The sequence below is a fragment of the Onychomys torridus genome, chromosome 20 (genome assembly GCF_903995425.1).
Source record: "Onychomys torridus chromosome 20, mOncTor1.1, whole genome shotgun sequence".
Taxonomy (NCBI): domain Eukaryota; kingdom Metazoa; phylum Chordata; class Mammalia; order Rodentia; family Cricetidae; genus Onychomys; species Onychomys torridus.
Window position 1 is genome coordinate 16,406,811 of NC_050462.1, and position 25,802 is coordinate 16,432,612.

Below are 25,802 nucleotides of genomic sequence, written 5' to 3' on the forward strand. Positions count from 1 at the left end.
AGCCCACACACGTATAGATTCAACCAGCCACAGATCAGAAACATCGTAAGAACGCTATTGCCCATGTTGAACACGTGCAGTTTTTTCTTGTCATTACATCATAAACACTACAACGTAATAACTATTTTCTAGCATTTATATGGCACTGGGTCCTGTAAGTACTCCAGGGATGACTGAAAATGTGCTGGAGCATGTGTTTAGGTCATGTGCAAATTCATACCACTTTAAATGTTTGTTTTTCACATTTTTCATTTATTAAAGGCTTGTGTCTCCATTTGTACTGGGGGTGTGGAGGTCAAAGGACAATTCTAGGTGGTTTGAAAGCTTGGTCACTACTGGAACTACTTAGCAAAAACTAGAAGTGTGGCCTTGTTGGAGGGGGTGTGTGGTTTCAAAAGCCCACATCAGAGCCGATATCTCCATGTCTATGCCTGCCATCTGTGGATTAGGAGGTAAAGCTCTCAGCTACTGCTCCAGTGCCAAGCCTGTCAAAAACAAACAACAAACAAAACAAAAAAGTCAGCTTCCACCGTGTGGGTTCTGGAGATAGAACTGAGGTCATCATGCTCAGTGACTGGTACCTTTATCCTCTGAGTCATGATTTCCACTTGACGCCATTTTATATAAGGGATTCCATCTTTCTTTCTGTGCATGCCACTACCCTTCACCCAGAGAGGAACCAGCCTGACCTTCCCACTCAACACCTTGACACAGACCAGCGCTTGCACAGACAGCGCCCAGCACACACTCTGGGCTGAGCTGCTTCTTCACTGGGAATGATCAAGCCCAGCAATTAGCAGGTTAGGTTCTTTCCTTCTCACAGCACAGCCTGGCTCCATGCACCCCTGAGAGCTCACTACTCTGGAGGAAATGATCCTCCCATTTATGCTCACCCTGTTTTTATAGGAGGAAGGCACCCTGTGTCAGACTTGGCAGGAAAAAAAAAAAAAATCGCCGGGCGGTGGTGGCGCATGCCTTTAATCCCAGCACTCGAGAGGCAGAGGCAGGCGGAGGCAGAGGCAGGCGGATCTCTGTGAGTTCAAGGCCAGCCTGGGCTACCACGTGAGTTCCAGGAAAGGTGCAAAGCTACACAGAGAAACCCTGTCTAAAAAAAAAAAAAAAAAAAAAAAAAAAAAAAATCAACCCATGTCTATGAAGTACTGATGAATGGCAGCCCCTGTGACCGTGGAGTCACCAACTTACGTTTTCAGCTCACAGTAATAGATCCTGTCCCATACACACTGTTTGTTAAAGAAAAAAAAAGTGTGAAAGTTAATCAGTCAGTCATATTCTCATGGCTATGAGAACAAGCAGTTTTTTAAGTTCCAATCAAAACTACCACTGTGGCTACCAACACGACTAATGCTGAATCAAGTGTGGCTTTATCACCACCCCAGCTCTGGGGACAGACCCTTATCACAGCCACTCTATGTGTCAGCCACGATGACTCTTCCCCACTTCAGAGGAAAGGACTGGACTCTGGGAGGCTGATTTAGGTGGCCAAGGTCATGGATTGGAACCCCAGAAGGCATTTATTTCTTCTTTTGAATTAATTAGCAGAATGGGGTACAGCATCTTCTCGTAAGGCCCTGTGGTGTGTTTATTGCGAATGGTATCCACAGGTGAACACAGCACCGGCCTGTCTCTTGTCTCCAGTAAACGAGAGGGCGGAGTCCAGCTGTGATGCTGCACACTCCCTCCTTCTGCCCACCACATACAAGAAGGAGATGTGTAATTTATCCCGAGACCCCCAGGTCTTATATCATAAGGACTCAGGGACTACTGATTTAGATTGATTACTCTTCACTGACAGCACCATGAAAGAATCAGAAAATCCACCAGGATTAATCTGATTGTCTCAGAAATTCACGTGCACTTGTGGAATCTGCTTTGGTAGTACCTCATTAACTTTTTTAATGTCCACCACACGCATGGGGCTGGTTGCAACCCAGGGTGTGTATGCTTATGCAAGCTTTCTCCCAGCGAGCGCCTTCTAAGCCACTTTATACATCAAGTTATAAATTTCATGTTGCAAAGCGCCACTATGTTAAAATTGCTTCCAATTTCTGCAGAACTCATTACCCGCTGGCAATTAGCCATGTTTTGCTTCGTGAAATGGCATTATTCAGCGTGTTCTGGAACTGGTACTATGGATAGGATGATGCCATTTACAATTCTCCTGCCATCTGCCTTCATGCAAAGATAAAGCTGAGGGAAGAGAGTAAAGAGAGGCTTCACCAGCTCCTACTGTCTCAGTAACAAGATGTGAAATTAAAAACAAAATGACGATGCGTAACACTTACCGATCCTCTATTGGAGAAAGGCCATCTTGGATTTTTGGATTCTGATGGGCAACATGAAAGAAAATACATTATTACTTATAGTAACGGGGGAAGGGTCACCGCAGGTCTTTACCGAAGCTCCCTTTGGGAAAGGAGCTGAGTGGGATTTACCCTGCTGCTTCTCTCCTTTTCCCGAGAATTCCAGAATGAACATTGGCAGTGATGAATGATGCAGTGTCCCAAGCTAATAGCTCATGGTTCTCCACCTTCAGGAAATGTGGTAGCGTGTCTTTATTGGGCTTCTGCTCAGCTTATTTCTCCACCAATGGGCAAGAAGTCCATGAACTGCTGGGAAATATGTGAATCATTCATTTAAGACAAGAATTACAGCAGGGTGGGCCTGAATGGACTGACCTTCATTGTCACACCATCCCACCGTGAACAATCAGTCCCTGGCTGGCAATAGCCGGACCACACCTAGTCATCCCCAGAGGCTCCTCCACAATACGTGTGAAACAGGAGACACCAGCATGCCAATCACCTTTATGGTGTGGCCGCTACTGGCCACCATGCCAATGTCATTAGGTATTTCTGTTAGTTGAGGAGGAATTCAGTCTCCAAGCATTCATTCTCTCGATGGCCAGATTCCATTCTGGCCTGTTGGTTTTTATCTCATACATGCTTCTGAAAAACAGCTGGGTAGAGCCTTTCACCCTTTCACATCTAATGACTCACCACCATGCTGCATCTATGACACATCTACCTGTCAAGCATCGCTTCTGCTTCCACATGATGCCACCCTGCTTGGAAGACACCGCTGTGGGGCTGAATATCAGGAGTGGGCAATTTTCAGTCTGATGGCAACTACAGAGAAGCTGCCAACTAGCCTACAAGGTCATTCTGGTCCCAAACAGTCGCCTTTCCTGGTGTACCTGTTCCAGGTGCTGCTGGACTTGGGAGGAATAATTTGTCAAGAGAGCATTCCGAGGGGAGACCCAGGCCTTATCTCTGCAACACGACTGCTTATGAACGACTAATAGCTGGCTGCAGTAACTCAGTCTTATGACTAGGTGAGGAGAGGCTTCCGCTGAAGTAGGTCCATACCTGAGTTCTACCAGATCGTAATCACTTGGAAAGTCCCTCTTGCTTAGAACAATATCTGCTGCGCACGCGTGCAATGAATGTGGACAGAATGAATAGGACCCGATTCGGCGGCAGCAGTGGGTGACACAGATAATCAGTGGTTCTACCAGACACGAGAAGATCCCCGGGAACACTTTAAGTCCAGACAGATTCAGTACCACGGCACTCCATCTGCGCTCACAGAACCCGTGTCCAGAGAGGAAAGGAGAGAGCTGAGAGTTCTGGTGCAGGCAAGTCATTTTGCAGACCCCTCTGGTCATATAGGTACGACTATCTCTCTGTTCCCTCAGGAAAAGCCAGGCTACAGTCTCGAGGCACAGGGGGGCCATGAGAACACAAGCATAGCCTTTTCGGTCTTATTAACCATGCATGCTTCTAACTCCTCCGGAGCAAAAGAGGATTTGTGGAAATGTCAACACAAACACACCCTATTTGTTCTGCCTCAGATACTAGAAGAAAGTCTTCAAACCTAGGCATCTTTGCAAATGGTGCACACACTTTCTCAGAAGTAAGCAGGATGCACAGGGGGTAAACCCAGAGCACCTAGCAATCCAAAGCTGATTGTTTGAAGTCGGTAGTTTTTATTTATTTTAGAGATTAATGAGAATTGCTAGAAACAATGAGGCACTGCCCGGCTCTTCTCTTCTTCAGATAAGCAAAATTATAACCCATGTCTTCAAGTCTTACATGGGCCAGCCCCATGTGCCTTCTGGTAGTGTTACTTAGCAGTTCACTTTCTGAGAACAGGGGCTGGACTGTATGTAATTCATGGGTTTTTATACCTCCATGCCTGGGCTGAGGGGCACTGGCCCCATCTTCAGAGGCCTTACTAACTGCTTCTCCAGGAGATTCATGCCTGTGTGTTGCCAATGCTAAGTAGTTTAAATGGGGACTATGCAAATAACATTAGGCTCAGATTTATTCAATTAGCTCCACTCCCTGGAGTTTCAGGGTCTGTTTTACCTGCCCTTTTTCCATGTCTCTCAAGGAGATGAACAGGAATAAATGAGAAAATCCTCTCATATCATTTTCCCTGGTGGAAAGTGATTTACTTTCAAAGGTCATTTTTATAGATTCCTGACTGCATTCTGCATTATCCTAAGCTCCCGCCTCCTCTAAATCCTCCCGTTCAGTAAGGGCTCAATAAACATTTGTTAAGTGAACGAAACAATAACCAAGCCCACACTTTGTGCCCTGGTGATAGCTAGCTTGTAGTATGAATCTTAATAAGAACAAACCTGAGGCCAGTTATTGGGGTGAATGCTGGAAGATCAGAGAAGCAGAACAAGCCACGGCTATTTCACCTTGCTAGTTCCTCAGGTGATCCTGTTCCTCAGGCTGGAAGCTTCTGAGTCCTCCTCCACATGAATCTCAGCTGAACTGTGTTGCTCCAAAGCCTGAACACTTAATCAACCAAATGCTTAACTAACTACATGCTTTTTCTCACTTAGTTCCTAGTCCTCACGCCTTATATACCCTTCTCTTTCTGCCCCCACTCCCTGGGATTAAAGGCTGGGTTTCTGGGACTAAAGGCAGGAGTCCCCATGCTTAGCTGTTTCTAAAGTGGCGTTGAACTCAGAGATCCGATAGCTCTGCCTCCCAAGTGCTGGGATTAAAGGCATGTACCACCACCACCCAACTTCTGCTATAGCTTACTCTTCCCATTTTCTAGCCACCATTTTTGGCTTTGTTCTAGTGGCTGTCTGTTCTCTGACCCCAGATTTGTTTATTTCGGGGAACACACAATATTTCAGGGAACACAATACCCACCACACTAGCTGCTTTGTACTAGTCTCCAAACTCTGTATTTTCCATTTCCACTCCTGTTCATGTCCTCTGCCTAAACTCTAAACTCCATCCTGGACATTTCCTTTAGAAGTCTCCCTGTTCATTCCAGAAGGTTCTCTCCTCCCTCCTCTTCTTGTAGCCCATCCCTTTCTCTTCTAAATACTTCTCAGGAGGCGGTACAAGGACTGACACAAGACAGAGAATTTAATCATTTAACATGGGCCAGAGCAGTATCATGTGAGCTTATTGAATAAATAGAAACATTGACCTCCGTAATAAAATGCTGGCAGTCTTTAGATGAATTTGGTTTTACGTTCTGGATTCTAAATGAATAATTGTATGTATATCCAAAGCCAAAATACATTCTGATATTACTTCCATCCACTTCTCCCCTTTATGGAGTTATTTTTAATATAAGATATCCATTTAGAATGACATGAGTCATGATCGAATTGAATTTGTCCATATGGGGCAGAAAGGGGGCTTATGCAGGTCCTGAGCCATATGGACAAATTCAATTCGATCATCTTGGCGGTCAAAGCACAGGGATGCTCATTCTGGGAAGTAGGGATGCCTCTGGGTGTAAGACTATCTGTGGGGATGTGAAATTGTTTTGAACATCAAAAAAATGAAGATGGACAAATAAAAATATTACCGCTGTTGTAACCAAGTAATGATGTAGGAAAGCAATGAGAAAGAATACTTGTGACCAGTAACATCAAGATGCACAGACTGGTACAGAAAACATTGCCTTTCTTCCCTCGAGCTGGGCAGTTCATTAGATTTCTGGGTTCTTTGGAAAGGACTGGGGGTCTGTTTCCTTAATGCAAACAGCTGCACTGAGATCAGGTGAGCTGAAGGTCATGAGCGTCCCATGGTTGGTTCGAAATTGTTTTCTCACTTTTGCTGGCCTAAACATTAGAGTTTTTTCTTGCGCAAAGCAGAATGGTGCGGCCGTGGGGCCATGTTGATGTAAGTGGCCTGCACTGCCACCTGAAACCATGTCAATTGATGTCTGCTGTCCATGCTGCTATAGAGGGCCACGATGGGGTCAGTGGTCCTGCTGCAGCCAGGGGTTGTGTGGATGTCCATGGCCCATGTTACCACCAAAGGCCGTGTGATGTCTGAGATGGGCCCTGCACCCATGAGTCAACACTTAGCTGTAAAGCTGCTCTTGTGTTTTGGTGCTAGAGCTAAGAAAGTTTCTGGCTGCTAGAATTGTGTCCCCCCATGTGAACACCAATCACATGCACATTGTGTAAGCAATTGATCAGTCTTGGTGAATAGTCTTCTAATTTAATTACCTGGCTGTATGGAGCCTGACTCTCCACAGAGATGCTGCTGATCATCTTAGATGTGTGATCATATTGATTTTCACAAGCACCCTCACATTTTAGGCTAGTGGAAACCGAAGTGCAGAAAGATGGGTGAAAAACTCAGAAATCAAGTATATAGGTTGGGTTCCCATGATGTGTGTAAAGAGGAAAGATTGTCAGTCATTATAATAGAGAAAAAAAATTTTAAATGGATATAGTTCCTTATACCCACAAATATGTATAGTCCTCATTCCTCATCAAGAAAAGTTCTCTTTGCAACAGATGGAGACCATTACCGAAAACCACAACCCACTAAAATGCAGAGTTGTGGAGTCCAGTCCAAATAATACATCTACCAAAAAACTCCTGTCCCCAAGGCTCAGGGAACATTGCAGAAGGGGAGGCAGAAAATACTGGCAAGAGGCAAAAGATCAAGGAATTTGTGTGAGACACAAGGATGTGGAGCGTCACTTTGTGAGGGTCCTGGCCTGAGCAAGTAGAAGGAACAAGCAGAGCCCCAGAATGTCTTTCCCGCCATGGTGGACTGTGCCTTGGGACATCGAGCCAACCTAACTGCTCTTTCCCCTGGGTTACATCAGTCAGGGCACTTTAGCACAGTGTCAGAAAGAGAAATGGACCCACAGACACTATCTGTACCTCCATTTCATGGTGAATACAACCCAGAGCGCTGGAGAACAAGACCCGAGATCTGAAGATCTTTGCCAGAAAGATCTGGAGACAGAATCCAAGCTTAAGCTCTGGATTCCAGGAGTTTAACTCAGGGGATGCTGCCCTCTAATGGTGACCCCACATGGGTCTGACTTTGGGGAAGTATTAGCAACAGTTTTGTCCGATTTCTTCCTCAAGATGGATTTTCAAATGCCTTGCCATTTGGTTATGATTTTAACATCGACCTAGTTAGTTTGGGTACAGGTCACTTTCTTCTACTCCTTTTGAGACTGATAATTAGTGTTCATTCTCATGAAATACAGTGTGTGTGTGTGTGTGTGTGTGTGTGTGTGTGTGTGTGTGTGTGTGTTTCCTTTTTGGGACTAGGGCTGGACCAAAGATGATATGAGACAGTGCTCTGTGAATATGGACTGTAGCTCTGCCAGGGGGCTCCCTGTCCATGTGATCTCCCTGCTTGCCTCCTTCTGCTTAGAATGCTCTTAACACAGCAACACGTGATTGGCCGTAGCCTTGTCCTTTGTCAGAATACACACACTCTGAGGATAGTTAAATGGCCCTGTAGTATAGACAGCCTTGCAGCCTGCTTGTCTTCTTTTTTCCATCTGATTTTTTCCAAAATAAATTGTTTTGTAAATAGAATCTAGCTGGGTACTGGACATCAGAGTCTTGATAAAGCTTTGTGAAAGAAACGCACTGATAGGAATCTGTTGACTGTTCTTGGGGAAGAAGAGACTATGTATCGCTTAAGCATAAAACCCTTCACTCATTAGTAAGGAAGTGCTGTACAGATTTATTCCAGGGCCATATTTGGGGACAGCAGACTTGGAGTGGGTGTGAGTTCATGCTCATATTATCGTCGAGGGAGAACAGGAATGCTGCTGAGGAAGCGTTCTCCTTTCTGTTAGACTAACGCAGTGAACGGGAATATTAACCACCCAGCCATGCAAGTAGAAGCTTAGAGATCATTTGTGCCAACTTCTTTCCTTGCAGTTTTTCTGAAGTCTGGGTGGTTGTCCTAAACACCACAACCTGGGACATTTCTTGGAACTCTAGTCTTCATTAAAGCCCAAACACAACTTCTCACATTCGGTCATTCTATGTGTTCTCGTTGTATCCACTCCTCTAAAGTGGATGTCCACCCTGTACCTACCTGATCCCATCATCAGGCTCACTCAACGCCATCCAGACAGGAAGATTTCCAAGCATCCTGCTCAGCTCTGCACAATTAGACTCTATCCAACTCTGATGTACCATCCACCTCTCAGTGGGTCCTCCTCTTGCCTGTCCTGACACTGCTGTTCTTTTTATTCTACCTCACACCTATAGGGGATTAGCTGATGGTTCCTCTGTTCACTCTGTCTTGTACCCACACTCTTGCCACACACTTCTTTTATGCTCTCCTGATGTTAGCGACACATAGTCCCTGACCTTGATTCAGCTGAGTGGCTTGCCTTTTCAATAAAATGAGATTCAGGGTCCAGCTGAAAGGAGCTTTCCATGTCTCCACTGTGCCCTTAAGCCTCTCCCACCACTGTAAGAAAAAGATGCCCTTTGGTCCAGGAAAAAGGACAATGGACATAAGGAACTGAAGTGCCCAGCTGAGCCCAGCATAGGCCGTGTAAGCCCCCGTGGCCCCCAGGCTTACAAGAAATAATCACTGGCTATTATTTCAACATTTGGGGAGTGATGTGTTACATTGCAATAGCAAACATACACAAGACACAATAATTTGCGTTTTCCTCCATTTCCTTTTATCCATGTGGGCTGATGTCATCTTGACTGTGACAACTGGGTCACAAAGTCCCCTTGATTCCTCTGTTTTTGTTTTTTTTCAAATGAAATGAGGGCTTTCTTGCCAATCTGATTAATCAAGTTGGTGAAATCAGGCACAGAGCTGTCTTTCCCTGTCACAGGAACTCTTTCTGCTCAGGTGGGAAGACACAGCAATGGGGGACACACTGTAAGTTCAGAGCTGGCTACTCCACATGCATCGCAATTGTAGGTGAGGGCACAGAGTGTCGTGGGAGGCATTTTAAAGGTCACGCTCATTTCAACAGCGCATCTTGTTCCTCTTATTCCCTGTCCTTTGAATTTCCTTTTGAAAGGCTAGTGAATATTTTTGGCCAGTCTATTTCCTCCACTAGATAAAACCATTACTAAAAGGATGCTTGCTAATCAAGTCACAGGGCCAACACATTGACAATGCAAAACTAAAACCATGAGCTCTTGGGACTGTTACACCCTGTGCCCTACGAGCCTGGAGGAATGTGGCGCTCCTAAAGGGAACTCCGAAAGTGAAGATCTTCGCAGCCACATGTGGAGGGATTGCTCTTGTTTGGTTTGGGTTTTGAAAGTGCCGGTACAGGTTTGCATGTTGGAACATAAACAGAGATGGAAACCCTAAACAGCCAATACACATCACAGCTCTAATAAAAAGGGGAGTACACACCTGGACTGATGTGGCTCTTCTCCCTGAAAGAAATTTTAAAAGTAACTGTTTCAGTCTTGCTCATACTCATCCAGAATTCCAAAGCAGGCACAGCGAGAGTCATTTCACTCTTGAAGCTAAAATGCTCTGGGTTCGTTTGGGGTAGAAGTAGGTTGAGGAGTAAGAACTTTGACTAATGGATTCTTTTTCCTCCTCTAATGTTTTAGTGGTGTCCATTTGCAAGAGGGCCATTCACTGCTATCCAGTGCCTTAAACATAATCAGTGGCCTTACTCAAAGTGTCTTCAAGGACACAGGAGAGCGTGAGCTAGATTTGGCCTGTTTCCCTCCTTCCTGAAATGCTGCTATTTTATTGGAGCAGGCAGCACCATTAAAAGGGGGGTATGTCCTGACACTCATCTTCCTGCCCTCTCCCATGTTAGGGCCTCCTGTCTTTGGATGTTGGGGCAACCATGAGGTCTTTTCAGTTACACACCAGAGGCTTTACCTGAGAAACTACACATTGTAATGTAAGGCTGGGCAGTGTGGTTCCTTCCTCTCTGGGAGAAGGAGCCTGACAGAGGGACTCCTTACTCATGGACTGAGAGGTCAGAAGGGCGTCTTCATCCATGGGCTTTGTTAGTGGCCAGATGGTGTTGGCTGCACTGATGTTTCCTTTAGAGTTTGAAGGTCACCTTGTTTTGGGTCTCAAGGGTGATCGTAAGTGAGAAGTATGGACTTTGGATTTCCAGGTAGACTCCCAGGAAGGCAACTTGGGCTTGCAGGATCCCTCCAGCTTTTCCTGGTGGTCAAGGTCAAGGTGTTTTGATGAAGCACAGAGTGTGAAACCTCCCAGCCACTGCCTCTCAATCTTCTCAGAGTAGGGTATATTGAAATGCAGATAGGGGCTAGCCTGCAAAATTGGAGAAGTTTCCCCGGCTCTTCAAGTGCTTCTTTGACAGGTTCTGGGGGAGCTGTGCCCCTGGACAGGGTGGCTCCATCCTTCCCATGAGGCTAGGAGGACCCATTTCTGGAAGCTTTCAGAAGACACTGTCCAAGGTGCTGTCCTGTAGATTCCCAAGTTGTCTCCCCAGCGTCAGTGGTCAAACGCCAACCATCCTGTGTTTTTTCTTTGTCCTTTCCCAAATGGGAATCACAAGGCGGTTGTTGTTCCAAGCAGGCCTGTCCAATCTGAGGGAACAAGGATACTGAGGGGTAAAAAGGTGTCTGAAATGTCAAAGAGAAGCTTTTAATCAGAGGAGATAGGGAGAGCTCAAGTTTCATTAGTGTCCTTGGCATTTTGAAGATGATTTACCCGTGTGACTTTGGTATAGTGAATAGTATGTTAAATCCATCTAAATAGTAGACTAATATTTACTTACTGTCTACTTACTAGTCTCAAAAAGACCTTTAAAAACTTGGGCAAGACAGACTTTGTTGACCACCATGGGAGGCCTTACCCACTCTGAGGAGTGGATGGGGGTAGAGTGGGAGGGAGGTGAGGAGGCAGGAGAAGGGAAGGGAGGGGGAATTGGGGTTGGTATGTAAAATAGAAAAAAATTTTAATAAATAAAAAAAAAAAACTTGGGCAAGAGACTTCAAAGCCACATAGCTAACTTCCTTTAGATGATTCTGTTTGAAGAGAATCAAACATACATTAAATTTCCCTTATATCCTGCTTATACACATGTGCTTGTGCATGTATGCATAAATTGAGTGCATTCCAGAGATTCCTGGACAGGAAAAACAAAGGCCCTTCTCTCAAGGTTTAAATAATGAGATGAACTTTCAAAAATAATTAATGTGAGCCATGAATGGCGGCCCACATCTATGATCCCAGGAGTATTGCAGACTCACAGCCACCCTGGGCTACATGAGAAAGAACCTACAAGACATCTTAGAAAAAAAACAATGACTGTGAAAACTGATGTCATCAGATGCTCACGTCTCTTGACGACACGTGTTCTTCAGGATGCGCCCATCAGAGTTCCCCTCACACAAATCCTCTCTCCCGGTGCAGAAAGCTGATCCTGCCATTTGGCAACGTGACTCATGGGAATCTGGAAATGACCTGTGCCATCAGGGCAACGCTAGATCCTACCCATCCTATCAGTGACCGCATCAAAGTCAGTTCTTGATTATTCCCTGGGAGGGGACTCTGGGATAGATGTTAACATGGTGGCCCATCCCCACCCCACCCCCACAGGAAACTGGAATGTGGGTGTTGACGATACATGGGTTGTTTGTGGATGAACATCAGCACTTAACCACATACTCTGAGATGCTCAATAATTTTAGTGCCGCCATCTGGAACCCTCTGGACACCCATATGTTTGGACAGGACAAATTTTATAGCGGTTCATCATTAATTTTAATTTCATTAATAGCCCTCTTTTACTGTTTTTCACGAAATATCGTTTACTTCCTTGACTTAGTAATAGCGACTGCTGAAAACCAATGAATGTTTTTCCCGACTTGACCTTGTACGGACTGTGGTTCAGCACTGACTGAAATGTTGGGGCTATGTCCATATTCATTGTAATTCTGTGGAGAATTACATACTCCTGTTATGTTATCACACAGGCCTGCCTCCACACTGAAGGGCCCCACAGTCCCCACAGTCCCCACTTTTATATCATAGTGTACCTGTGTGCTCGTCCATGGCAGGCATTTCCTCCCTTTCATTTCATTTAATCACTTCCAGGCATCAAAGTCCAATAACTGTGTGGCAAGAATTAATAAGCTCTTAGGTGTATTCTTATCTGCAAAGAGGAGGAACCCAGTGTTGTGACATCGTCATGGCAATATTAGGATATCGACTCTGGGGAACTTCATAATCTCTCCATTTACTTCCGACTCTCATTTGGTTAAAGGTCAATGAAGCTAGCAGATCCTGGAGCTATCAACCAAAGTCAACTCAACTTATACTTCCTCAGAAATCTGAAACTGTGGTGGGCTTTGCTCTAAGTTTTAGAGCTGAGGGCTCAAGTGTTGTGGAACTTCCCATGTCAAAATAGGATGCATGCAGTGTGTTTTCTGAAGAGTAAAGGAGAGGCCAGCGGAGGTGTGTGTGTGTGTGTGTGTGTGTGTGTGTGTGTGTGTGTGTGTGTGTGATTGCTATTCTAGAAACTGATGTTACCTTCCTTGGGAGAAGAATGAAAAAAGATGGACCTTCTATAACACTTCAGGTCCTGAGTCCCCTGGCTGGAGGGGCTGGTTCATCATTTCTCAACAAACAAAGGCTGGGCTGAGGACTGGCATTCTAGGTACTTTTCCATGAGTGCACACACCCAAGGATTCTGCTACTGTCTCCTTCAGAGGAGTTCTCAGGTTCTAGGCAGCATCAAAGTTACCAAGATCCAGGAAGCATACATGGGCTCGTGTGTAATAACTTCATTAGAATTGTCAGCTTATGAGTTTCCTTTCTGCCCTTTAGCATTAGAAGATGGAAGCCATCATCCGACATCCGATGCAGGTGTAGGGCTGTTGGGAGGAGGTTATTTATGCTCAATAGGACTTATGGTTCATTAAGTGTTCATCATTGGGGAATGTCTCAAATTTGAAACTGCAGCGATAATACCTGCACAGAGGCCAAGGCAACAGTCACTGAGCAGGTTCACTGCAAGACTGGAGAGAGTTCAGATGCAGTAGGGCTCTGGGGTGGATTGAAGGAAAGTTCACACAGGCAAACAGATTGTTAGCTTCGCTTCCAGCCAACTAGTGCTGTGACCTTGGGACAGACCATTTCAGGCCACTTTGCCTGATCCTGGGCACATTTACAAGAAAAATACTAGCAAACCTCCTTAAATCAAATGAGATAATAACTGTGGCTCCTATGAGGCCCTCCCCAGAGACATCCCCCGTGCAGCTGATGGAGTTAAACCGAACAATAACCCTGCAATAACCTCTTTGATGAGCTCTCTACAAGACAGCCACTAGGAGCTCATTATTTAGAAGACTTTTCTGATTTCACCAGATTTTGACCACTCCAGGTTTAAGATCCCACAAATACCCAGGTATGGTGAACACCCAGAATCCCAGCACTAGGGACTTAAAGGTAGAGGTATAAAGGGTTCAAGGTCATCTGCCACTATACATTAAGTCTGAGACCAGCCTATGGATTCTGCCTCTAAAATAAAATCCAACAAACGGGTCCACATTTTTGAGGAAGAATACCTCTGTACTAGGAATTAAGTCTTATAGATTAATAATTCACTAGTTCTATTAGACCTAGAAAGACCAGCTGGACAGGACCATGTAGCATTAACAGGATCTCAACAGCCAGAAAATGTAGAAGGGAATCCAGAAAGCAGCCAATGTCTTAGTACTTTTGTGACGGACTACCCCTGAACATGGCACTGCCTGGTTGGGTCTGCAGCAGACTCAGGATGAGCACAACTGCACATCTGGCTGCCAGGCTAGAGCTTGGCAGCTGGATCCACACCTGTGAGGTGAGATATACCCCCTCTCTAGGCTCTCATTCTGCTCATTTTCCTCAAGGCTATTGTCAGATTTTTCTTTAGGCCTCCGGCTCACAAATAATGACCCGGAGACTTATTAATTATGAGAGCTTGGCCTTAGCTTAGGCTTGTTCTCAATGAGGCCTTAAAACTTAAATTAACCCATTTATAGTAATCTACATTCTGTCATGTGGCATTACCTCATCTCTGTATTGTGATCCTGCTTCCTTCATGTCTGATGTCGACTCTACCTTTCTTCTTCCCAGAGTCTTCTCTGTTCCTGGAAGTCCCACCTAACCTCTTCCTGCCTAGCCATTGGCCATTCAGCTCTTTATTAAACCAATCAGAAGGTGCCTTAGCAAAGGCACATCTTCACAGTGTAAACAAATATGCTGCAGCAGGTTGTTAAAACATTCCTAAGAACTTCACCCATCCCCCCACACCCTCTTAAATTTGTGTGTGTGTGTGTGTGTGTGTGTGTGTGTGTGTGTGTGTGCATCCTCATGTGTTTGGGTGCACCTGCATACGTGTGCATGTGTATGGAGAGGCTACAGGACAATGGCGATATTATTCCTCTGGCACTGCCCATCTTGTTTTGTGATATAGTGTCTGTCACTGGCTTAGAACTTGTCATATAAGCCAACCTTACCAGTGAGCCCCAGTGACACTCTTCCATACCACATTTGGCTTTTATTTTGATAGTATGAATTCTGGGGATTGAACGCTCAGTTGCTTACAAAGCATTTGTACTGGCTGAGCTACCTCTGTTGTCTTGATGTTTCCACATCGATGACTAATTCAGTGTAGACAATGAATCAGTACAGCACACTACAGCTCAGAGCTCCTGGACTCCAAGGCATCCTCCTGCCTCAGTTCCTATGCAGCTGAGACTCAGGGTGTCACCACTGTGCCTTGCCCAGACATTCTAATGACTAACTTCGTAAAGTGCCCGGCTGTTGGAACCAAGACAGGCACTGAACAGTGGAAGTGCTTGTGGTCCAGTGGTTCTCAAATCAGGGTTCCACCAAACATCTCCAGTATACCCACATTTCTGTGTTGTAATAAAAAGCCCATCATGCTTTTCATGACTGGGTCAAAATCTGAGACCCACAGCCTTAGGGAGATACTACCAAGATATTGATCCTAGCCTGTCTCAGTCTCTGTGTTAGTCTTTACTTCTCTCCCATCAGAGGTAGTAAAAGGACATTTACCATGTGTACTTTGCACTTGGAAAGCTGACCTGATCACCTCTCCTTACCCCATGACCATCACTGCCACCCTTAAGCCCAGCGTGGAGTCTCAAGGACTATCCACTTTACTAACAGAGCGGGCCTGAAGCAGTCTGAGTCCCTGCCAAGGCTGCCTGGAAGTGACTTGCTTCACTCTGGGAAGAAAGAAAAATGAATCAAGTTTTGCAGCTTTGGGTGTGCGGAAGGAAGGTCATGCTTCATTTGTTAGTGCCCTCACGTTCAAACACGTTGTAAAACGGCCTATCCTGGGGATAATGATAATGGGATGCTCACTCTTGATGAAAAAAAAAAAATGCTCAACCTCTGATTGTAACTTAAGAAAATTAAGGGGCTAGAGAAACACCACAAAGAATGATAAGGGAGGAAATCGTATCTTCTCTACATGATCTATCAAGAGGACTGGACCAAGGAAGTATGTAGGGGCAGGGAAGGGGCACCCAGAAGGAAGCACAATTTCAGGACCAGCGTCTCCATGAAGAGCTTGGGGAGTCACAGTGATCTTGAAGGTGGCCCTTTGTTTCCCAGAGTGACCCACAAGAGTCTCTCCATCCTGAAGAGGGCGATGCTTTGTAACTAGAGTTTTCCTGCCTGGCCCAGTCAGGACAAATCTCTCTTACCCGACAGTCCCACAGTCGCTCAGACCCAACCAAGAAAACACACAGAAACTTACATTGTTTAGAAACTGTATGGCTGTGGCAGGCTGCTTGTTATCTACTTCTTCTCTTTTAAATTGACCCATTTCTGTTAGTCTATACTTTGCCACATGGCTTGTGGCTTACCAGTGTCTTTACATGTTGCTTCTCATGGCGGCGGCTGGCAGTGTCTCTCTCCAGTCTTCTACTTCCCAGAATTCTCTACTCTCTTGTCCCGCCTATACTTCCTGCCTGGCCACTGGCCAATCAGAACTTTATTTACACAGAGCGATATCCACAGCAATGCTTCCTCCAGCATGTCAGCCTGTTCTCCGGTTTCTTGTCTGGGATGTTTTGGTTTGGCTGGCAAGCTGTTTTGTTATTATGAATAAGTAGCTCCTAAAACAAAAGCTATGTTTTAGCTATGGCTGGTTTTATATGGTTCTCTCTCTCTCTCTCTCTCTCTCTCTCTCTCTCTCTCTCTTTCTCTCTTTCTCTTTGGTTTTTTGAGACAGGATTTCTCTGTGTAGCTTTGTGCCTTTCCTGGAACTCACTTGGTAGCCCAGGCTGGCCTCGAACTCACAGAGATCCGCCTGGCTCTGCCTCCCGATTGCTGGGATTAAAGGCATGCACCACCACCACCTGGCTATATGGTTCTCTAGATTCCCTGGAAAGGTCAATCCAACATTAAAAATCAGGACAACTTGCTAAAAACAGGGCTGTAGGATTTTCTTTCTCTTAAGAATATTAACTAGCCTGGCCACACTGTATTCACATGCCCCTACTTCCAAATGAATCAAAGAACTATTTGAGGACAGGCTCCTGGGTTCAGATAAGACAGAGAATACCCAGTTCATCAGAGTTTCTGCCACTCCTCACTGACTCCCTAGCACAGGGTAAAGTTGTCACACTTAGTACAATTGCAGAGTTTTAGTTGTTTTAATAGCACTATAAACAATTAGACCCACACTGGAAACAAGCCCAGCATCCCTTCTGATAGACTATCTATCATCAACAGATAAATGCTTTGACGTGTTCCTAGGATGGATGCTTTTTCACAGAGACATAAAGAAAGGCTGCTCTATTCCCAATGATGCCAGACAAAAGAAGTCAGGCTGTGGGATTTCATTTTTATGAATGCCAAGAACAGGCGGAAAAGATGAACAGAAATACACATTGCTTCTGATGCGACCTGCAGTCATTGTGTTCAATTATCTTTAAAACTTTGTGACTAATCTTTTGCCTGAATTTATTTCTTATTTTCTTTGCTGGCTAGAGTATTTCTCAGATCATCAATTAAGGAATTATAACAATCAGACATTGATTTGTACTATGCCTTCAATGCATGCTGAGAATGATCAGTGTACAAGGCTAGTTATAGAACATTAGCTGGTTACATAACCATTTATACTTTATTAGTCTTGTTTCTTTCAGTGGATGTTACTATACTCAACTGCTCTACATTGTTCAACCTTCTGTGGATGGTTAAATTCGAAGGGTCAATCAAATTAACCAAAAATGGGGTATATTTCTACTGTTTGAAAAATCAATGGTATGAATCTTTACCTTCTGATTTTTATTGATAAAGAGCTTTAAAAAACTGTCATATAACATGGATCTTAAAAGATCTTACTAATAAAAAAACTCAAAAAACCCAAGCCAGATATTGAGGTGAAAGCTGAAAGATCAGAGAAACAGAATAAGCCAGCCACATTCTTACCTTACAAAATCCTCAGCCTCAAGAGACTTCCTGTTTCCTCACACCTTCTATACCTTTCTGTGCCCTGCCATCTTACTTACTTCCTAGTGCTGGGATTAAAGGAGTGTGCCACCACTCTGTTCCCACTGCGGCCTTGAACTCACAGAGATCTGGATGGATCTCTGCCTCCTGACTGCTAGGATTAAAGTCATGTGCTACCACTGCCTGACCTCTATGTTTAATATAGTGGCTGGCTTTGTTCTCTGATCCCCATGCAAGCCTTATTGGGGTACACAATGTATCATTACAATATGGTATATTTTGACTTTAATACCTGAAAATGATTTCCCTGCCATTTTTAAGGAAGAGGGGAGTAGGGATATTAGCAAAGATCAATTGTATCTCAAAAGGGCTCATTATGGTGAGTGTGGAGTGTGAGCTAGAGACAGCATCATTATTTCTCAGGGCACTAGTATTTAACTCAGAGACTCACACATGATGAGCAGGCACTCCCATGATGAGCTCCACTCCCAATCCTAGAGAATATTATTTATAAAGATGATAAAATAATTTACATACTATTATGCAACTTCCTCTTACATTTAATATATCATAGGAGTTATCTGGTACAATTAAATGTAACTTACATTTGAGAACTATATGCTGTCAACCAAATATGAGATTACAATTACCCAATCATGCTCTGATAGGTATCATGGTTACCTAATTTACAGCAACACATTCCTAAACCAGAGTGATTTTCGCCCATCCTCCTCTCTCTCATTGTAATCTCTCTCCTCAGGTTTAGGCAGGGCAAACCCTCTTCCTCTTCTTCCAGCACAGAACAAGCCCAGCGAAGCAGCACATCACCACTCTAGTTTCAGGAGACCAGTTGGAAGCTGACATCTATCCCAGGCTGGGGCAGTCTAAGCTTTTGCTGGCATCCAAAGAAGCAGGTGCTGTATGTGATCACAGGCTGTACAGATGATTCCCGCTGGGGCTTGTGCATCTGTGACCTCAAAGGGGCACCTGCCACCAAGTGGAGTCCGGGTAGGAGAAGGAAAACACATGGATGCTGAAGCCATCTAACCCCACATTTCTCTCAGATGTGTGACAAATTCTCCCTGGTGTGTGTGTGTGTGTGTGTGTGTGTGTGTGTGTGTGTGTGTGTGTATGGACTTGTACACGAAGAGGCCAGAGACAGAGTTGGGTGTCTTCCTCTGTCCCTTTCCAGATAGGGCCCCTCACTGAACCCATCACTCATGGATTGGCTCAGCTGATTGGCCAGTGAGATCCAGGGATTCACTTGTCTCTGCTCTCTTGGCTAATCATCCAGTGTTGGGGGTCACAGATGTGTGTGAGCAAGTCAGGCTTTTTTTATGTGACTGATGGGGATCTGAGCTCAGGTCCTTATGCCTTCACAGCAGGTATTCTACCCAATGAGTCATCTCTCCAGCCCTAAATCTCCCCCTCTAAACCAGTGTCAGATCTGTGTCTATACCAGTAACCAAGAGTCCTCATTGACACAGAAGTTAGGTGTAGTCACAAGAAATGGAAACATTTAACTTGTAGAAAAGGCAGCAAGTGGTGGATAAGAACCATTTTCCTACATTTAAACAATTATTTGAGGGAATTCTAGGAGCAGCCTTGTCCTGAACAGCTTAGCCTAGAATTAGGTTGCAATTTGGAGGCAGGCAGATTTTACAGACGCTTTCAACACTGTGGGAATGAAAGGCCATGTCCTAACACAGTGAGGCATCTTACAAGTGGGAATCAGTCACTAGTCTTCAGGTAACTAAAGCATTAAAAAAAGGTCTCTAAGAGGGAGGCTGGGCTGGAAAAACTGGAGAGCTTCTGACCACGGAAGTGTGTGTGTGTGTGTGTGTGGTTTTGTGTGTGTGTTTTATTAGACTAGACTGGGTGTGGTGGTTTTAGGAGGTGTGGCCTTGTTGGAGGAAGTGTGTCACCGTGGGCGGGCTTTGAGGTTTCAGATGCTCAAGCCATGCTTGGTGCATTCTCTCTCTTCCTGCTGCCGGTCTGCCCTCACACCATCATGCTTCCCACCATGACAATTACAGACTAAACATCTGAACTGTAAGCCAGCCCCAGTTAAATACTTACCTCAGGAGAGTTGCCATGGTCATGGTGTCCCTTCAGAGCAGTAGAAACTCTAAGACACTGGGTCTCAGGATGTAATTCACTCTAGCCCAGAACCTGTCATGCTCTTGCCTCACCATTAAGATTTAATGTAAATTATGAGTTACAGATATTATCCATGGAGGAGAAGGAGCCCTTGGCATTTTGTGGTTCCCTGCTGTGGACACTGATCTGGCTCCAGTCTCTCTTCTCCACAGACTCCACACCTGTGCCCATGTGCCTGTTACATTCTTTCTGTCATTTCTAGCTCACCCCCTTGAACTTTGGGGCTTGTACTGGGAAATTTTTTCCTTGGTCTGTCTTTGATTTTCCTAACTCTGTCCTTGACCTTTAGTATACCGTCAATCTTACCCAAGGGTTCTTAAGTTTTGATATCTTATTATTTTTATTGTAGTTCTAGAATTTCATTATAAGTTTTTACATAAAATCTAACTCTATATTAAACCCCCCCCCCCTCTCTCTCTTCTACTTTTGTGATGTCACACACATTGTATGTTCTTGTTCTTTCCTGTTTGGGCAGCTTGGTTGTTGGGTTGACGACCACAATCTTGTATGTGTTAGTATTATACAGTTTCCTAGTTAAATTCAGTCTTCGTCTGCTGTTAGACGTCTGAGGGATAATAAGTTTATTACAAAACACTCCCACTGGTGGCATTTTGTATATGAGACAGGAGAGTCTCATTGTCTTTCCAAACCACCCATGTCTTCCACAGTCTCAACACTTTATGGGAAAATTAGTCAGACTTGGGGACTGTGCTGGATAGTTTCAGGTCAGCTTGACACAAGCTAGAGTCATTTAGGAAGTAGTCAATGGAGAATATCAATGGAAAGTCAACAGTCAATGGATAGAATTCTCCCACCAGGTTGGTTTGTGGTGCTTTTCCTTGATTGAAGACTGTTGTGTGAGGGTCAGGCTCACTGTGGGTGACATCAAACCCTGGGCTGATGGTCCTGGGTGCTATAAGAAAGCAGGCTGGGGGTTGGGGATTTAGCTCAGTGGTAGAGTGCTTGCCTATCAAGCACAAGGCCCTGGGTTCGGGCCTCAGCTCTGGGGAAAAAAAAAAAAAGAAGAAAACAGGCTGAGAGAAGCACAGGGAGCAAACGAGTGAGCAGTCTTTCCTTCCTACAATGTCTTTGAATACAGCACTCTATCATAGCAACAGAAACCCTCACTGAAAGAGAGGTTCTTCATGTGCCATGTCAGCCTACTGGACTGCAGGAAGCTGTCCTCATTTCCTGTCCCTTTACCTGTCCTGCTAGTCCCCAGCTTAGATTAGATAGAGCCTGTGTCTTCAGAAAAGAAAGTAGCGATTTAGGTTCACATAGGAATCTTTCCTTTTTTTTCTGATATTGCAACCGGACTGCTAGATTACTGTTATTTGATAGTGTCCCCTGCCTGGATGGAGAGAATGTTGTGGCTCCCATAATTTGTTGACACTTTGCTCCTGTGAATAGGAATTATATTGAGATACTGTGAATTCTTACAGATCTAACATGTTTAAAATTCAGTAGGTCATTCAAACAAGCAGATGTGCCAACAACTTTGGTGGTTTTTTTTGTTTGTTTGTTTTTGTTTTGTTTGTTTGTTTGTTTGTTTGTTTGTTTTTAACTGCCCCTTAGGACCACATACCAGGCAGATCACAAAAACAGCATGAGGGCTGGAAAGAGTGTATACTGCTTTTGTAGAGGAGCAGAGTTCGGTTCCCAGCCCCCACAACAGTCAGCTTACAAGGCTTAGAACTCCAGCTCCAGGGGATCTGATGCCCTCTGCTGGTCTCCAAGGGAACCTGCACCCATGTTCACTCACCCACAGGCACATGTGCATACATACAATTAAAAATGCAAAAATAAGCCTTAAAATATCATAAACTACTTTGTTTAGCAGATGCTATATTTTGGGCAATGCTCCTTTAAGCCCTTTCTCAGTAGGTCCAAGATGGTAACAGTATTATTTTATCTGTATGGATATAGAAGTTGAAGTCTCAAAAGTATACGGTTCAAATAATCAGTGATGGAGCTGTAGCTTGATCTAGGTTTATCTGACTTCCATTGCTCTCAATTATTTGACCAAAGGCATTCATCAAAAGGAGACCAGAGGCGATCAGTCAGGATGTGTAGAGGTGGTGCCTGCCCCATACAGAACAGCCTGTCCACAATGAGATTCAGATTTGCTTTAATGACTATTTAATATCATATAGTCCCTCATTTACAGATGTCCAGTGAGGAGCATGGACTGATGCTCTAACATTTATCAGGACAGATGCTTTGCATTTCTGGTACTACTTCTTCCAAGTTAGTAGATTTCAGAGTGTTGAAGTCCAAAGTATAAACATCAAGCTAATTTTCCTCATACTTTCTCACCAACAGACTTATCTGGTTTTGAGGTTTTTGTTAGTTTGTTTTCGATGGGGTTTCTCTCTGTGTAGCCCTGGCTGTCCTGGAACTCGTTGGCCTTAAACACTGAGATCGGTCTGCCTCTTTCTCCAGAGTGCTGGGATTAAAGGCATGCAGCACCATGCCTGGCTTTGCTTTTTGAGTTCTTAAGGGAAAGTCAATAACAAATTTTAGGTCAGGCCATCCTTAAGAGTTAAGCTAACTTTGCTAAGACTTGCATTGCTTTAAACCATTGGTCCAGATATGAGTGTGACACAGTGATTAGGCAAATGGAAACGTTTCTTCTCATTGTTTTTACATGTTTTTTCCTACGTCCTGCAATGTGGTTGTATCTCACTGCTTCTCAGACATAAGTGTCTAATTAGAAGGCCCATGAGGGTGTTACGCGGCGCTGGTTATGTGTGTGTTTTTCTCTTATTTAATTTTGGCTTCGGGAAGGTTTAAACTCCCATGATACTTTTCTCTTCCCCATGGTCTCTGCTTGCAGCAGAATTAGTCCCAAGAGTTCCCATCTAAGTAGAGACAAAGTGTACTCAATAGAAAATACAGGGATGACAGGAGCTGCTGCTCCTGGTACAAGCTGCTCATGGGGAATTAATCTTTTAGGCTCTGTCAGAAAATCAGAAACAATGTTACGCAGAGAAATCCTGTCTAAAAAACCAAAAAAAAAAAAAAAAAAAAAAAAAGAAAGGAAGAAAGAGAAAGGAAAGAAGGAAGGAAGGAAGAAAGAAAGGAAAAGAAAATGAAGAACAAACCCAGAAAACCTAGAAGGCTGATAAGGGGTCACCATTCCAAATACCTTAATTTTTCTGTTACAGACTGAAGCCCAGAAAAATGAAGTGATTTGCCCAAGATTATTTATCTTTCAGTGAGCCTAAAATAAGCCAGGAACAGAGCAGTGTAAAGATTGAAAACGCCATTTTTTTTTTTTTTTTTTGGTTCAGTGTTATTTCCAAAGCCCTTTCTAAAGTCCATCCTGGAGGCCCTCACAGTGGCCACTCCCCATGAGGTTGAGGACGGTGACAGCATGGTCTGTCCCTTCGAAAACACCTCAGGAATCCTCATTCTTATCTTCCTGCAGCCAAGATGAAACCCAAAGACCTTACAACCATCATCTGTGATTCTGGGGGCCCCAGCCGCAATGTCGCAATGCCGCAATGTTTGTACCAGGCGCAACTGTTTCAAATGAATTTCACATCATGTGGGGGTTTGTGCAAAAAGGCCATGAAAGAGGGACCTTTCCAATCAGACTTTGGGACTACTGCCCCATCTCCAGGCTTGAGAAAGTGACTGGCAACCGCTGGGTGACACAGTGCACATGGCTCAGTCCCAGACAAAGAGGGGTGAATGATTTGCGAAGACAACATGGTGTTGTTGGTCCCTGAGCCCTGTTCCTTGGGGAGCTGTGGCCTTATTTGCTGACCTTGATCAGATGTCCTCCCTATGCTAATTCCCTGCCAGTTTCCTTGTCTTAAACAGCTCACCGGAGGCTCCTTGTTTGTGTATCCTGTATATTGGTGTAAACAGCTAGGATGCAGGAACATAGAACATCTATAGCAAACTTCTGCCATCTGGGGTCCTCCCACCGTGCTGTAAGCCTGTATTTAAGGCCTCTTCCCTCCTTTAATAAAGGGCATTCTACTGAGACAATGACCTGCTGTCTTGTCTCTGTTTTAATCCTCAGCCCCTCGCTCGGACATGGTGAATGGGTAGTAGTGTGGGTACTACGGGGCATTCCACCTGAAATATAAAAATAATAGATAAACGAAGTTCAGAGAAAGAGAAGGTTGCCTCTGTGGAGGTGGTCCAGATGGCATTCTGATGAGCATTTCACAGCCAGAAAAGCCCAGGTTTCTGTTCACCATTTGTGTGAACGTTTCCATGATGGCTGACCCTAGCCCACGGGTGTAACATTACAGTAAGCTGACATGGACGAAGAGTCACAGTATTGGCTTTCTGTTGGTTGTGCAAGCACATGAGCACTTGCATGAGGGTCAACAGAGAATGTACTACAGGCAACGTGAGAATTACATATGGGATGCATACACACATGCACGTGCGCTTGTGCGCGCACATACACGTAGTCTAAATGTAGCAGGACATTCTAGGAGAAAATCACAATGGCATAAATCCTCAATAATAAAGTATGAAAGACACGTTCCTATCTTTTAAACGACCCCAAATGCTCCTGAATTTACCTACAGCTAATCAACCATATAAGTAATAGCATCATTTTCATAAAGACATTTCATATAGTTGAGATTCTCTTTCTTAACCAACACTGGATGGAAATGCATAAGATGTAGACATTAATAAAACTTTGATTACTTTCTGTGGACACTTTATTGATTCTATAAATATCTTCAGGATGAAAAGAAACTGATAGGATGTTTGCAGCCTTAGTTGTTTATATTTACTGAGGGATAACTTCAGATTTTGTGAAGATGCTGGCATAGTATAAAGTAGGACTATCAGCTTTCCAATTTCCTCTTATTATGAACAAAAGAAAGAATTTATGTAGACACATACTTTAAAAATTACTATAATCATAAAAATTTGGGAGAAGCCTAGGAATCCAAGAATATGTGATGGTTAAGTGAACTCTATGCTTATACATTTAAATATATTATGCTGCATTAAATGGTCATGTAATAACATGGAAGATGTTTATTATATAATATTTAATACAAAATAATAGGACAGAAGTTTTCTTATTCTTTGAATGGTTGGGGAGGAGTAAGTTATCACTTAATTATTACCATGTTTCCATTTAAGTAGATGCTTAATATATTTATGTTACTGAGATCTCAAGCTCAGAAGATATTATTTGAAAGTGTGAAATGACCAAGGCCAACCTGCAGATGTGACTTTTTGTCTGTAGAGCATTTGAAATGAGGGTGTATATCAGATCCATCTAAGTGGTTCCAGAGTATGTCCCAACATGTGCAGGGTGGTCTCAGCTCAGGTTCTCAATTGGGCCTGGGAGCAGTGGCATAGGGGCTGCAGAGAGACAACCCAACCCAGAGGCTGACATTTCTAACATGTCTGCTTTGGGTGAATCATACACTGTGCAGGCTCTGGGCACCATGCTATCTGCCTCTCCCACCACAAGGAAGGGGTAGGTCACACTGTAGGCAGGAAACAGAAAAAGACCCTTTGTTCTCTGATCTCCCTAAAGACCCAGTCTCTACTGATGTTGACCTAGAGGTTCCCCAGAGTTGTAGGATGCTGTCCATCGAGGAGGCACAAGATGAAGCCCCGAATGGTCAACAGCAGGTATCTATAAAACCTCTACTGAGACGTTGTAGAGACCATTGGCGTTCTCTTAGTTCTGGCACGTTGGGAGTCTCAGCTTTCAGTCCTTACACATTATTATCCATCTCTGTGAGAAAGTATGAAGTAAGTAAGACCTTCTGGGTGGCCACCTACCACCCTTCCCTCAGGTTTCCATGTAGAGATTCTGTAGAGGGACTTTTCATATCCTCTATGTTTGCTGGCCCTTTCCTCAACATCCCTAGGAGACCAGTGATGGAGCTGATCAGTAGGCTGAGCAGCTCACTGTTT